The sequence below is a fragment of the Triticum aestivum genome, chromosome 3D (assembly GCF_018294505.1).
Source record: "Triticum aestivum cultivar Chinese Spring chromosome 3D, IWGSC CS RefSeq v2.1, whole genome shotgun sequence".
NCBI lineage: Eukaryota > Viridiplantae > Streptophyta > Magnoliopsida > Poales > Poaceae > Triticum > Triticum aestivum.
In genome coordinates, this window is record NC_057802.1 from 594154941 (window position 1) to 594168367 (window position 13427).

The 13427-nt window shown below is 48.5% G+C and overlaps 1 pseudogene; it reads left to right on the forward strand.

The window, feature by feature from the left end:
* Window positions 1-261: 261 nt before the first annotated feature.
* On the forward strand, window positions 262-1502 carry LOC123075755 (protein STRICTOSIDINE SYNTHASE-LIKE 10-like; annotated as a pseudogene).
* Window positions 1503-13427: the final 11925 nt, after the last annotated feature.

Consider the following 13427-nt stretch of genomic DNA (forward strand, 5'->3'; position numbering starts at 1 on the left):
GTTTCATTCATGTATACGTACGAGTTGCTTTTTTTTTTTGCATGGACGTACGAGTTGCTTGTTGTGACGTGCTCCCCTTGTTTCGTGCGTACGTACGTAGTAGTGACCCATCAGGATCAGGGTCATACAAAACGTACGAAACCCACTCGGCGTCTGGCTGTCTCGCTCGTGCACGCGCCGACTCGGACCGCTACTTCTCGGACTACTGCTATATAAGAGGCAGCCTCCAGCTTGGATCCCTCGATCAATCAAACCAAGCAATCGACCGCAGGTGCAAATTAACCAACAACACGTACGCCAAATCGGTCGAAGAGCCAGCCAGAGAAGCAGATCGACGCTATGGGGTGCTCCATGAGCCGCCTCCTCAAGACCACCGTCACGCTGCTCATCCTCGTGCTTCTCCTCATGCCCGGGGCCTTAGCCGCCACTAGCTTCGATGCCTCACGAAGGCAACAGCTGCCGCTGCCGCGAGGGACGGTCAAAGGGCCGGAGAGCGTCCGACGGTCAGGGCCACGGCCCCTACAGCGGCGTCTCCGACGGCCGGATCCTGAAGTGGAACGGCGACAAGCTGGGATGGACTACCTATGCGTATGGCCCCGGCTATGATAGCAAGACATGCACGCCGTCCAAGTTCAGCTCGGAGACTGAGGCTGCCAGGGAGAGCCGCTGCGGCCGCCCGCTTGGCCTACGCTTCAACCAGAAATCGGGCGACCTCTACGTGGCCGACGCGTACAAGGGGCTGATGCGGGTAGCGCCGGGCGGCGGGGAGGCCACCGTGTTGGTCAACCAGGTTGACGGTTTTCCTCTCCGCTTCACCAACGGTGTTGACGTCGATCAAGTTACGGGTCAGGTCTACTTCACCGACAGCTCAATGAACTATCAAAGGTCACAGCATGAGATGGTCACTCGCACAGGGGACTCGACGGGCCGCCTCATGAGGTACGACCCACGGACATCGGATGTCACGGTCCTCCAGGCGGGCATGACGTACCCAAATGGCGTCGCCCTCAGCGCCGACCGAACCCACCTCGTGGTTGCATCAACCGGACCGTGCAAGCTGCTGAGGCACTGGATCAAAGGGGTCAACGCAGGCACATCCGAGCCTTTTGCCGACCTGCCCGGCTATCCAGATAACGTGAGGCCCGACACCAAAGGAGGCTATTGGGTGGCGTTGCACCGCGAGAAGAATGAGTTACCATTTGGTCATGATGGTCATCGTCTCGCTGTCAGGGTCGGTAACGATGGGAAGATAGTCGAGGAGATGAGAGGCCCAAAGAAGGTGAGGCCCACCGAGATTATGGAGAGGATCAATGGCAAAATATACTTGGGTTCGGTAGAGCTTCCTTATGTCGGTGTTGTTAAGCGCAAGTAGAAAACAGTAGATGTATGGCATGCCTTTTTGTTTCTTGTTCTTATACCAGTAAATGTAATTTTTCAATTTGTTTTTTCCGGTTCGGACGACCTATTGTAATCCACGTTTTCTATCAGCGAATAATTTGTTCTTTCCTCCATTTTAACGTGTATAAATGCTAAATTCCATCATGTTTTCATTAAGAAGCAAGCCGAGAAAAACTATGTACACAAGGAGGAGAAGACTCGCAGATGATCCAGCGATTGTTGCGGCCTTCTGCCATGATCAATAGTGGGTATATATGACGCTGCTATCCTGCTAGCTAGGTTTCGGTCACCTCATCGGCCAACGAAAGGCCCAAGCATCCATCAAACTGCACCCGTGCTGGCTCGCTGGCATCTCCATCAACTTCAACGAGCAGTACTTACTTTCGTCCGTCGGCCAGGTCCGCCGTCTACGGGGGACCTCGCATGCCTACCGCGTCGGCCAGCACGGACATCTGCTGTCGTCTACCAGGTCGTACTAGTATAGTCACTGGATGGATCAAACTCTGATTGACATATACTATTGTTTGACGATAACCATTACTAGTATAATATTTCCCGGCCTTTGTACCGCGGCACCCTGGCCTCCGCCGACCCTCGTTGAAGCCCCGCGCCGCCGCCAGCTAGTGTTTCGGACATGGCCGACTCCGGCGTTACCCATAAGAAACCCACCATCTCGACGGTCGCCTTTATCTCGCCGGCCGCCGAGGCTCGTCCGGACAGAGTCGCGAGGCCGGTGAGATCGATGACCGGGACGGAGAACTCGTGGTGGCTGTGGTGAAGAGTTGGTGTGTTGTCGAGGGGAAGAGACTCGGGTGGGTTGTGGAAGATGGCGGGGATTGTGTCCACATCGGCGTCGAGACCCTTGACGCCGGCTTTTGGTGTTGTCGAAGGCCTGGAGCGCGCGGAAGTGTCCAAGCAGGCCTTGGATAATTGGAGTTAGGTTGTGCAGCATGTGTGTGTGTGTGTGAGAGAGAGAGAGAGAGAGAGAGAGAGAGAGAGTGTGAGTGAAGTAGTCGTGCTGACTGGGATTGCAACAAGTTCAAATTCCGATTGATGCAAAGAAAATCCGTGCAACTTACTGTACGTATGTGGTTTGGTCTCCAGATAAAGCACGGATAGTTGAAAGAACCACATGTTTGATAGGAGATATCGAGGAAACTTATTTGCCGCTATCGTTGCTACAGTTGGAGCCGGAGCCATGGACAACCAAAGAGCCAAGTATGACACGTAGACCATTGAACACACGAAAAAACAAGTTCCCGATGTTCGCTTCCCTCTCTGCCGCCGGAGCAGTCGACGGAGGGGAGCAAACCCCCGATGTCGCTTGAGTCTGGGGTGTGTGCTCCTTCTTCTTGCTGGGTCGCCTCTAGGGTCTATGGTTTCACGGGCCTCCTTTAGGTTGCGCTAGGGTTTCTTCCTTTCGATCTACCATAGAATCTTAGCAATTGTCATGCTAATATTCATCAACCAGAGGAATGGGCACACACTATAATGGATCGTACATGAAAAGCAAGATTGTGTATTGTTAGATAAACAGGTGCATGTGTTTACATACATAAAAAGGAAACAACAAAAAGAAACGGAAAGCGGCAGCCGGCGCCGCGCCAAGAGTCCAAAGTCCTAAGTCCATGCGTATAATCACGCGAGCGCACGCGCTAATGTGTGCATACATTAATACTCAATCAAGTTCGCCTCGGCGGGGTGGGACTAAACTTTGTGTTGTGGGCCTTGCCTTGCAGCAGAATTTTTCAGCGGGCCTCAACCATGATGCATCGCATGTGAGGGACTGACTGGTCAGCCACTAGCCCATGCTATGTGTGATAGTTAGTTGGCCCATCAATTAAATGTTCATGAATATAAAGATATCCTAGAAATTCAAAAACTGTTTGTGACGTACAAAATAGTTTATTCATTCATAAAATGTTCGCTTATTCAAAAAAGTAATTATCCATTTCAATAAATGTTCTTTAAATAAAAAAATGTTCATGAATTTCAAAATTTGTTCCACCAATTTCCAAAACAATGTGCGTCCATTCTAGAAATGTTTGCTGTTTCAAGAATGTTTTGAAAAGAAATGTTCACAATTTGTAAAAAATGTTTGCAAATAGTATGAAATGTTCGTGAATTCCAAAAATGTTCCAAAGTTTGTAAATGTGTTCATGAATTTTTAAAAATGTTGACGATTTCACATATTTCCATGAGTTTTAAAAAAATGTTCATGATTTCAAAAAATTGAGAGTGATATTGTATCTCGGTGATGCAGCAAAATATGATCATGGCCCTTACAAAATTATAAATTTGTCTCTCCCATTGCAACGCACGGGCCCTTTTTATAGTTATTAAAAAACTAAGGTATAGAAGTTTGTTGGTGTTGTGCTAAAAAATAGCCAACTTCGATTCGATCGATCAGCCTTAGCCATTGCTTCTTCTCCTTACCAAATTCCACCTACCAAAGGCGCTTCACTCCCCGGCAACGGCGCCAGAAAAAAGTCTTGATGACCCACAAGTATAGGGGATCTATCGTAGTCCTTTCGATAAGTAAGAGTGTCGAACCCAACGAGGAGCAGAAGGAAATGATAAGCGGTTTTCAACAAGGTATTCTCTGCAAGCACTGAAATTATAGGTAACAGATAGTTTTGTGATAAGATAATTTATAACGAGTAACAAGTAACAAGTATAAATAAAGTGCAGCAAGATGGCCCAATCCTTTTTGTAGCAAATGACAAGCCTGGACAAACTCTTATATAAAGAAAAGCGCTCCCGAGGACACATGAGAATTATCATCAAGCTAGTTTTCATCACGTTCATATGATTCGCGTTCGGTACTTTGATAATTTGATATGTGGGTGGACCGGTGCTTGGGTGCTGTCCTTACTTGGACAAACATCCCACTTATGATTAACTCCTATTGCAAGCATCCGCAACTACAAAAGAAGTATTAAGGTAAACCTAACCATAGCATGAAACATATGGATCCAAATCAGCCCCTTACGAAGCAACGCATAAACTAGGGTTTAAGCTTCTGTCACTCTAGCAACCCATCATCTACTTATTACTTCCCAATGCCTTCCTCTAGGCCTAAATAATGGTGAAGTGTAATGTAGTCGATATTCACATAACACCACTAGAGGAGAGACAACATACATCTCATCAAAATATCGAACGAATACCAAATTCACATGGCTAGTAATAGCAAGACTTCTCCCATGTCCTCAGGAACAAACGTAACTACTCACAAAGCATATTCATGTTCATAATCAGAGGAGTATTAATATGCATATAGGATCTGAACATATGATCTTCCACCAAATAAACCAACTAGCATCAACTACAAGGAGTAATCAACACTACTAGCAACCTACAGGTACCAATCTCAGACTTAGAGACAAGAATTGGATACAAGAAATGAACTAGGGTTTGAGAGGAGATGGTGCTGGTGAAGATGTTGATGGAGATTGGCCCCCTCCCGATGAGAGGAGCGTTGGTGATGACGATGGCGATGATTTCCCCCTCCCGGAGGGAAGTGTCCCTGGCAGAACAGCTCCGCCGGAGCCCTAGATTGGTTCCGCCAAGGTTCCGCCTCGTGGCGGCGGAGTCTCATCCCGAAAGCGTGCTTATGATTTTTCCTCGGACGAAAGACTTCATATAGCAAAAGATGGGCACCGGAGGGCCACCAGGGGGCCACGAGGCAGGGGGCGCGCCCAGGGGGTAGGGCGCGCCCCCACCGTCGTGGCCAGGGTGTGGACCCCCTCTGGTATTTTCTTCGCTCAGTATTTTTTATTATTTCCAAAAACAACTTCCGTGGAGTTTCAGGACTTTTGGAGTTGTGCAGAATAGGTCTCTAATATTTGCTCTATTTCCAGCCCAGAATTCCAGCTGCCGGCATTCTCCCTCCTTGTAAACCTTGTAAAATAAGAGAGAATAGGCATAAGTATTGTGACAAAATGTGTAATAACAGCCCATAATGCAATAAATATCGATATAAAAGCATGATGCAAAATGGACGTATCAATCACATATGCATAGACAAATTGAGCATCACAAAGCATAAGCATCTCACAAAGCATTAGCATCCCACAACATAAGAATCACCTCACAACATAAGAAGCATCTCACAACATAAGAAACATCAAGTGTATCATCACCCAAGTAACCCAAAGGCTTAAGCGCCAGGACGTCGAGCACCGCGGAGGTCGTCACCGCCAAGCCCGCCGAAGCCCAGGTCGTCAGTGCTAGCGGCAGCGCTACCGCCAAGACCGCCTCCACCTCCGCCTCCGTGGATCGGAGTGGTCGGGCTCTGTGACTCGGGAGTGCTGCGAAGACCACCACCAACGGTTGATCCACCGATTCCCTGGATGTTGAAAAGACATGTTAACGAGATATATGACAGTGTTGAAAGGCATGATATGCTTTGGGTGAATAGATTGGGGATGAACTAACCGGCGAGGGGCCAGCGTTCTGTGCCACAAACTCCTCAAAGGTAAGTAGCCTTTGTTGTGCTGGAGGACATTGTGCTGGTTGCAATTGAGGAAACCTGCCGGCCGTCATTTCCTGAAAAGCGTGCTGCATCTGGCGATCCCTCTGCTCATGGTATGCATAAAGGCTCTCGTGCCACGCCATGGTCTCCTGGCGTGTGTACTCCATGTAGGCCTACGGTATGACATGATGGAACTCATAAAACTACTAAATGTGGAAAATAAAGTGAGCAATGAAGATAAGAGGGAAAATACTGACAGATTGCCGCTCCTGAAAGAGGGACTGTGACTGTGCACTAGTCATGGGCGTGCTCGTGCGCTGGCTCAGACTCGGGTCGATCCGACGGAGCTGTGTGTAGGAGATAGTAGGAGTGATCACATCATCGAGAATCGCCTCCCGACCGTGCTCCTTGGGCCCCATGCCCACCACCACCCTCTCGTCCAGATCCGCCGCAATGCGGTCAGGTGTGTCAGGATGTAACCTCAGATACCCATCGGAGTAGGCCTTCTTCCTCTGCGTGGTCTTCTTGCCGTAGTACTTGGGCTCGCCAGGCTTGGAGTCCTTCCGCGTATGGACGATCTCCCACACCTCCATGTGTGAGAGCGGCCGCTTCAGTTTCTCCTCCTGCACCACCAAACAGAGGTTAGTCATGCATAAGAAAGTGACAGTAAATAGAAGAAGAAGAATGTTTAATGAGGTTAGTCATACATTAAGTGCCTTGTGGAGAAAGTGGTTTCGGTTTCCCTGAGCATGTACTCAATCCCTTCCTCGGTTAGCCTTGTTTTTGATGCTCGTAGCCGCCCAGGCTCCATCCTTATCATACCAAAGATCCACCAATCCCACCCAGGACTCGTCTTTTCCATAACACCAATTTGGACACACCTACATAATGAAAGCATAATGGCATGTCAACACGAAACGGTGAAATGTACCACAAACATCAGAATGAAAAATCTTTTATACTTACCGCCAAGTACTCGGGCCTCTCCAAGGTAATGCCCATCCTCCGCGCTTCTTCCTTGGTCATCTTCACACCAAGAGCGTCGTGATAGTATGTCGAGATGGCCACATAGCGCACCTCGTACTGCATCTGGCGGGCCTTCTTCTTGCATTGGCGCAGCACGATCTGGTCGGCTCTGGCCTTGTGCTCCGAAAGAACTCGATAGAATTTCTACAATCATGCATGAAACAAGAACGGAAGAAGCCATGAGTTAAATCATTCATGAAACTAGAATGGACTTGTGCTTCTGAAGAGAACTCACCCAGAAAATAGTGATCACGGCCTTGGCATGGGTCTCATGGTCCGCATGGAGGGTCGCTTCCCAGTGGTCCCAGCTCGTGGCCAAAACCCGACGGCCCGGGTGCGTGACTGGATTCAGACAGTACAGCCCCGGCCAGTGTAACTTCAGCAAGACGGTGATGAGGCCGTTGGGAATACGGGCCCCTTTAGGATATATCCAGTTGCTGCAAAAGAATGAAATATTAGCATGTGACAAGCAAAATCAATAACTACCGGAATGAGCATGTGACAAGCAAAATAATGAAATTATTATAAAGTGGCACTTACTCTTTTCCCGTGGGCTCAATGAGCCATTTCTGCTGCTCAGTAGCAGGAATCTGCTTTGGTAGCTTTGCGTTACCATACAGCCACCCCTTTTTGCCAACCCCCTCCCCGCCACCACCATCACCCCCGCCACCACCATCATCCCCGCCACCACCCTCCTCCATGCCCGCCTCCTCGTCCTCGCCTGCCTCCTCCTCCTCCTCCTCCTCCTCCCCGTCGCCCCCCTCCCCAACCTCCTCCTCCACCTCCTCCTCGGCCCCATCCCGAACCTCCTCCTCCTCCTCGTCCTCGTCAGAGGGTACCTCACTAGAGGAGGGCCTCGAAGACAACACCCCTAAGTCGGTGAGGGTGCGCTCTTTCTGGCCGCGACCCCCTGTAGTGGCTCTCCCCCCACCACCTCGCCCTCTAGGGGCTCTCCTCCCGCCCCCTCGTCCACTAGGGGCATCTCCCTCTCGACCTCCCTATGAGGAGTCACCGTCAAGTAGCCGGGGGGGGGGGGGGGGGCGGGGGCGGGGGGGGGGGGGAGGATTACGTGCTCGACCACTCCAACTAGGCAGGCCGACGACCTTGCGTAGGAAACCCACGCCGTTGGCCTTCCCCTTGCCCATGTTCCACGAACCTGCATTGAAAAGAGAATAAGCAATTAGTAAATTAAAAAAATGAAAGAAAAGGCATAATAATAAGGAATAATAAACACATTAATAAAAATGCATATTCCTACACTATAGAAAAAAGACTTGAAACGTACATCTGCTAGAACCCATACGAATCATCACTGTTGTAACCTCTTTCTCGGTTGGTCTCATCATCACTATCAATCATTCTCCATTCTACCCCGTTTTCGCGATCCACTCTGATGTTACTCGATTCCGACGGATAAAACCACTGTACATCCACTGATTATCTGCCATCCTCTGCTTTTTTGCAAGCCACACAACATAATTAAGCATTCACTTAAATTAATCACATCAAATTTTCAATTTCTACCGCGTTGAATCCACCTACATCTCTAATAGGTAAAGATGGGTCCTAATCCCAACCGAGGATGTGTAGATTGAGTACGTTCTCCATTCTACCCCGTTCCGAGACAAAATTTCGGCAGCACCTACCCGCTGTTCTCCAGATACACGTCTCGGCAAATAACCGAGAGAATGTGCTCTGGAGAACAATGGGGAGGCGCCGCCGAAATCCTGTCTCGGAACGGGGTAGAACATGGAGAACATACCCAATCTATACATCCTCGGGCTGTCCGTGGAAAACGCTGGACAATCCGAAGGAGCTGCGGTGTATTTATCGATGCAACCCTCCGATCACTTACTTATAGACAAGAAATTCATATGTGCAGATTAAACTCAGACATACAAATATCGAGTCATACCCGGTCAAAGCAAGCCCACATTGGCAATGTATTCCTCGTCGTCTCCACTCTAGCTGGTGCCGACGATGCTCCTGTTCGCCATGCCACGTCCATGCTCCAGCATGGACCCGATCGGGGCATACTGTGCCAAGAATGGTGCCAACGCGGAGACACAGACTAGCATCGACCAGGTTCTCTACGCCTCGTCCCGCGCGCTTCCGCCTACTACGTCACGGCCACCGCCAGCTGCTGCTCCTTGGCGTTATGGGGCCTTGCACAGTGCCGCGGCGACGTCCCGCGGCAGGACTGCGTGCTCTGCGTGGCCACGGCGGTGCAGACACGGTGCGTTGTTTCTTTTTTTTTTCTTTGGGAATTATAAGGGAATCGTCTGTCTCCATTGCAAACAAATTCCCTATCGCGAACCAATTTGTGGTTGGGTAGTTAGAAGGACAGTGATATCTCTAACCCACCAGGGTTCAAGTCCTGTTGCTCGGGCTCAGTCTCTCGAAGGCGCTCAAAGGGATAGGGTGTGTGTGCATTCATAGGGATGATTGTATGAGCGCTTGCGTCTGTACTGTGTTAAAAAAATATCCCCGTCCATTCCCCACTACTTGCTCATTCATCCATCACACAATTCATTGACGACCATGGATGCACGCACGCAGATCAACAACAGCACGATCGATTGATTGGTCGGAGATGACCGGCGGCGCAGTCGTCCCCGTGCCTCGCCTCCAGCACTAGCTCGATGAGAGGGCATGGCGGAGCATGCACGTTCCAGTGCTGGGGCTCTGGTTCGGCATCTCCGGCCATGCCGTGCCTCCCATGGATGCTTCATCCGCCTCCGCTGCACCGTTGACCTCCCCGGTGTCGTCCACGTTGATCTGGGCGGCGGCTCGTGCAGATTCTTACCTGTTGGCTGCGTACCAACTTCCGCACCATGGAGCTCTCAACTCTGGGTTGCCAACGGCAAGGAGCTCGCTTTTGAAGAGAATGTAACATTCCTCTTGTACGCACGCCATCCCGTCGCTACCTAGCTACATCTATATACGCTACCAACGCAAGGAACTGAGCTACCAAGTCAACCGTGTACAACTACATCACACATGGTTCTTTTGTAATTACGTATTTGTTTGTGGAAACAAAACGGCTATGTATGATCTGGAGGCGCGGCTAGAGAATACTAACATCGATTGATCAACAAGAGCATTGGGGCGTCGAGGTCGAGGACGGCCACTCAAGTCCGCAGGACGACGAAGCACAAGTCCACGCGTTACAGCGTACATCCCCAGGAACACGATGCAATAAGGCTTCATTCGACATGTCTCGTCTTGAGCAAACTCGATCGATTCGGTCGGTCGCATGCATGCGTCCTTCCTACTCACGAGCTTGCCTCCACGACTTCACTCGTAGCCACGAGCTTCAAGGCCTGTGCCCTGGGATTCACCCAAGGGCGTGTGTCGGCTCGGGCAGGTTGTTGGCTACCGACTACCTACTTTCGCACCATGGAGATCAACACGAGCATATGGTCATTGAGGTGGTCAAGACCATGGACTCCGTATGAATTTTTTTTGAGCAAAAGAGGGTTCCCCCTCCGATTTCCATTAAAGAAACCAGCAACAGCATCCGATATGTTTTGAACCCCGCACAATTTAAGCTAGCCCTATTACATGCAAGGAGGAGTCTCAAAGTGAAACAAGGCCAACCAGGAAACTACAGAAAGAAATGAAACCCGGGGGCCAGGCCCCAAAGGATGAGCTGCATGCGCAGTTTCCCCACTTCACTTTGCCGGAGCACCAAAAGAAGAAGATCTTCATTTCTTGTCACTGCTGAATTCGAAGAACTCCAAAACACCAACCTTGCGCAGCCTTGTAGACATCATTTGCTACTTGCACGATGAGTTTTGCCCCCAGCATCAACATTTTTTCCTTTGGGTCCCTTTTCTGCAAAATAGACCATTCAGAAATCCATCCACACGGCATTTTCACAATTCCCATTGGGTTAGAAATCTTTTTTCTATCAAATACAATATCATTTCTGCATCTCCAAATCGCCCATAACAGGGCTAAGATGCCAACTAGTATAAGCTTCTTGCTATCTTTCTGAAAAAAAATTAGCCAGTTTCCAAGACAATCATTAAGGTCTCTAGGAGTAACGCACATCTTAGTAATGCCCAGATAATTCTGGCCACCGAGCAAGAGAAAAACAAGTGATCAATTGTTTCATCCTTGCCGCAGAACACGCAATGTTTATCTCCTTTCCCGCCTCTTTTTAACAAGTTATCTCTAGTAAGTACACTTCTCCTAGCCATAAGCCATAGGAAGAATACAATTTTAGCAGGAACTTTAATTTTCCACAAAAATTTCCTGGGAAACCCCAAATCAGTCTTAATCAAATATCTGTATAAAGACTTGACAGAAAACTTTCTATCAGTGGTCAGCATCCACAAAGGTTTATCTCTTCCCCCATGCATCAGGACTTCCTCAACAATACCTCCACGTTACCCTAACCCTAGCCGATCTGCAAGCAGACAACGAGGCACCAAGGTTTCCCACCACCCACAATGCCAAAGAGATCACAGGAGGATGGAGGAAACCACAGGGTCAATTCTGGGCGTGGATGGTGGGGAACAACGGTCCTTCCTTATCGACTCGGGTGAGTGAAGGAGGGAAGAAAAGCTAGGTTGTGATTTACGAACAAACTTTCCCGCACCATGCGTTTTTCAGCCTGATTATATGTGCCACCGGACAAAAAAAGAACTTTTTTTGAGGGGGGGGGGACAAAAAAAGAACTTTAATAAATTTGATTCGCGCCTTTCATTCCACTGATCGCGCCTTCTCCGTTCAAAAATGTTTGGGCCGAAATTTTAGGGGAAAGAAAACCCACCCCATAACTCTCTCTCTCTCTCTCTCTCTCTCTCTCTCTCTCTCTCTCTCTCTCTCTCTCTCTCTCTCTCTCTCTCCCACCGGCGACCTCGTCTCCTGCCTCCACCGGCGACGAAACCGCTATACTTGCCTTTGGTTGATGCGGTAGGGGGAGGGTTGATGCCATCAACCAAAAATCATGGCCCGCGTAGTCGAAATGGTGCTTGCTATGCAGGCACACTCCGCAACGACAAATCTCAAGGTGTCACCGCCCATGTCCGTCTTTCGACCGACGTGACACGGGTTGTTTACGTCCACATCTATGCCTATGATCTCCCATCACGCATCCACATCGTCTCGGCCGCCTACATCGTAAACGAAGAACCATAGTTAATGGTTAATAGCTGCACCCTCCTAGTGTTAAATCCATTCAAAATTCGTGTCACTGGATTTAGTGTTCCTTGGAGGTACCTCTACAGATTTTGATGTGATGGCACTTGAGAGGGGTGTTCTAGCCGGCACTGGAGTACAAGTTTCACACAGCACACCGCCAAGCATGTAGTACATTTATTTGAAAATAAAATATAAATCTATGTAATGCTTGCTGGCTATTGGATAAAGTAATTGATATCCATCAAGTACAGTGTTGCACTTTCCTAGAAAAAAATCGCCTTTTGAATGGAAGAAATGTTCTCTGTTAGATCTATGGGCACTTCATTGGGGCCTATAGCAGTGTGAATTCTTGACCTGTGATGCCAACATTTGTGCTTTCTTGTGTTTACACTATAAGCTACTATTTTGAATCATTGTTCTCTAGAAGAACTATGTTGAGTCATAATTTAGTGATGCCTAAGCTGAATGAGGCAGCGCAACACAGAGAAATTTGCAAACTCATTGTCGAACCATAATCATAGATCTTAGTACCATTCCTATGAATTCCGTAGTCTATGATGATAACCAAATCGAAATACCTTGTTGATAACAATCTCCTTTTTGTTATCAGCTTATCCTCAATGGAGTTGAAGACAACCTCAAGTTCTGTTCAAGGACCTCCTTAAGGGAACAAAGGTAAAATCTTGATTTTTATTTCATGAAACTGTTTGCCTGTGAGGTGTGAGCTACATGAATTTTTAGTACATCCAAAGCCATCATTTTTACCTTTTCCTACATGTGTTTGTCTATAAGTAAAGTTGTCAATTTGCATTGATTACTTGGTCTGGGGCAGCAGGCGCCCTCCATGGACGAGGACGGCGTTGGCGGCGGCTAGGATCCCATGGCTGAGCTGTCAGGCTCAACAAGGACAACGTTGATTCTGACCTCGGCGGCGACAACGACGCCCCGCACAAGGTCACTCCCTTTTCTGCCCTCCCAACGTTGAAGAGGATCTATGTGATAATGCAAGACTAAGAAGTGAACAAATTAACAATAAAGCTTAATTCTGAACTCTGTAGCTAAGCTTATGTTGTACATGCGTCGCTAGTTCTACCCTTATTAAGAGTAATCGAATGTGAATCTGATTCACTGTAAAAATTGGTTGCTTTGAAAACATTACTGGTTTAGCTTATTTTTTGCAAAGATTATTATGCAAGTATGTATTTGTTGTGAGCCTATCTCAAGTGCCATTGATATTGCTTTGTGTTCTATATGCACGAATAGATGCATTTCTTTCAGCTTGTTAGCACGGTTGTTAAGTTGCCACACGAAGACGCACCCGTTTTTTTGGTCCAGAAAGTTGACTGATTGTACCAAGTATTATGTGTTCTTGCAA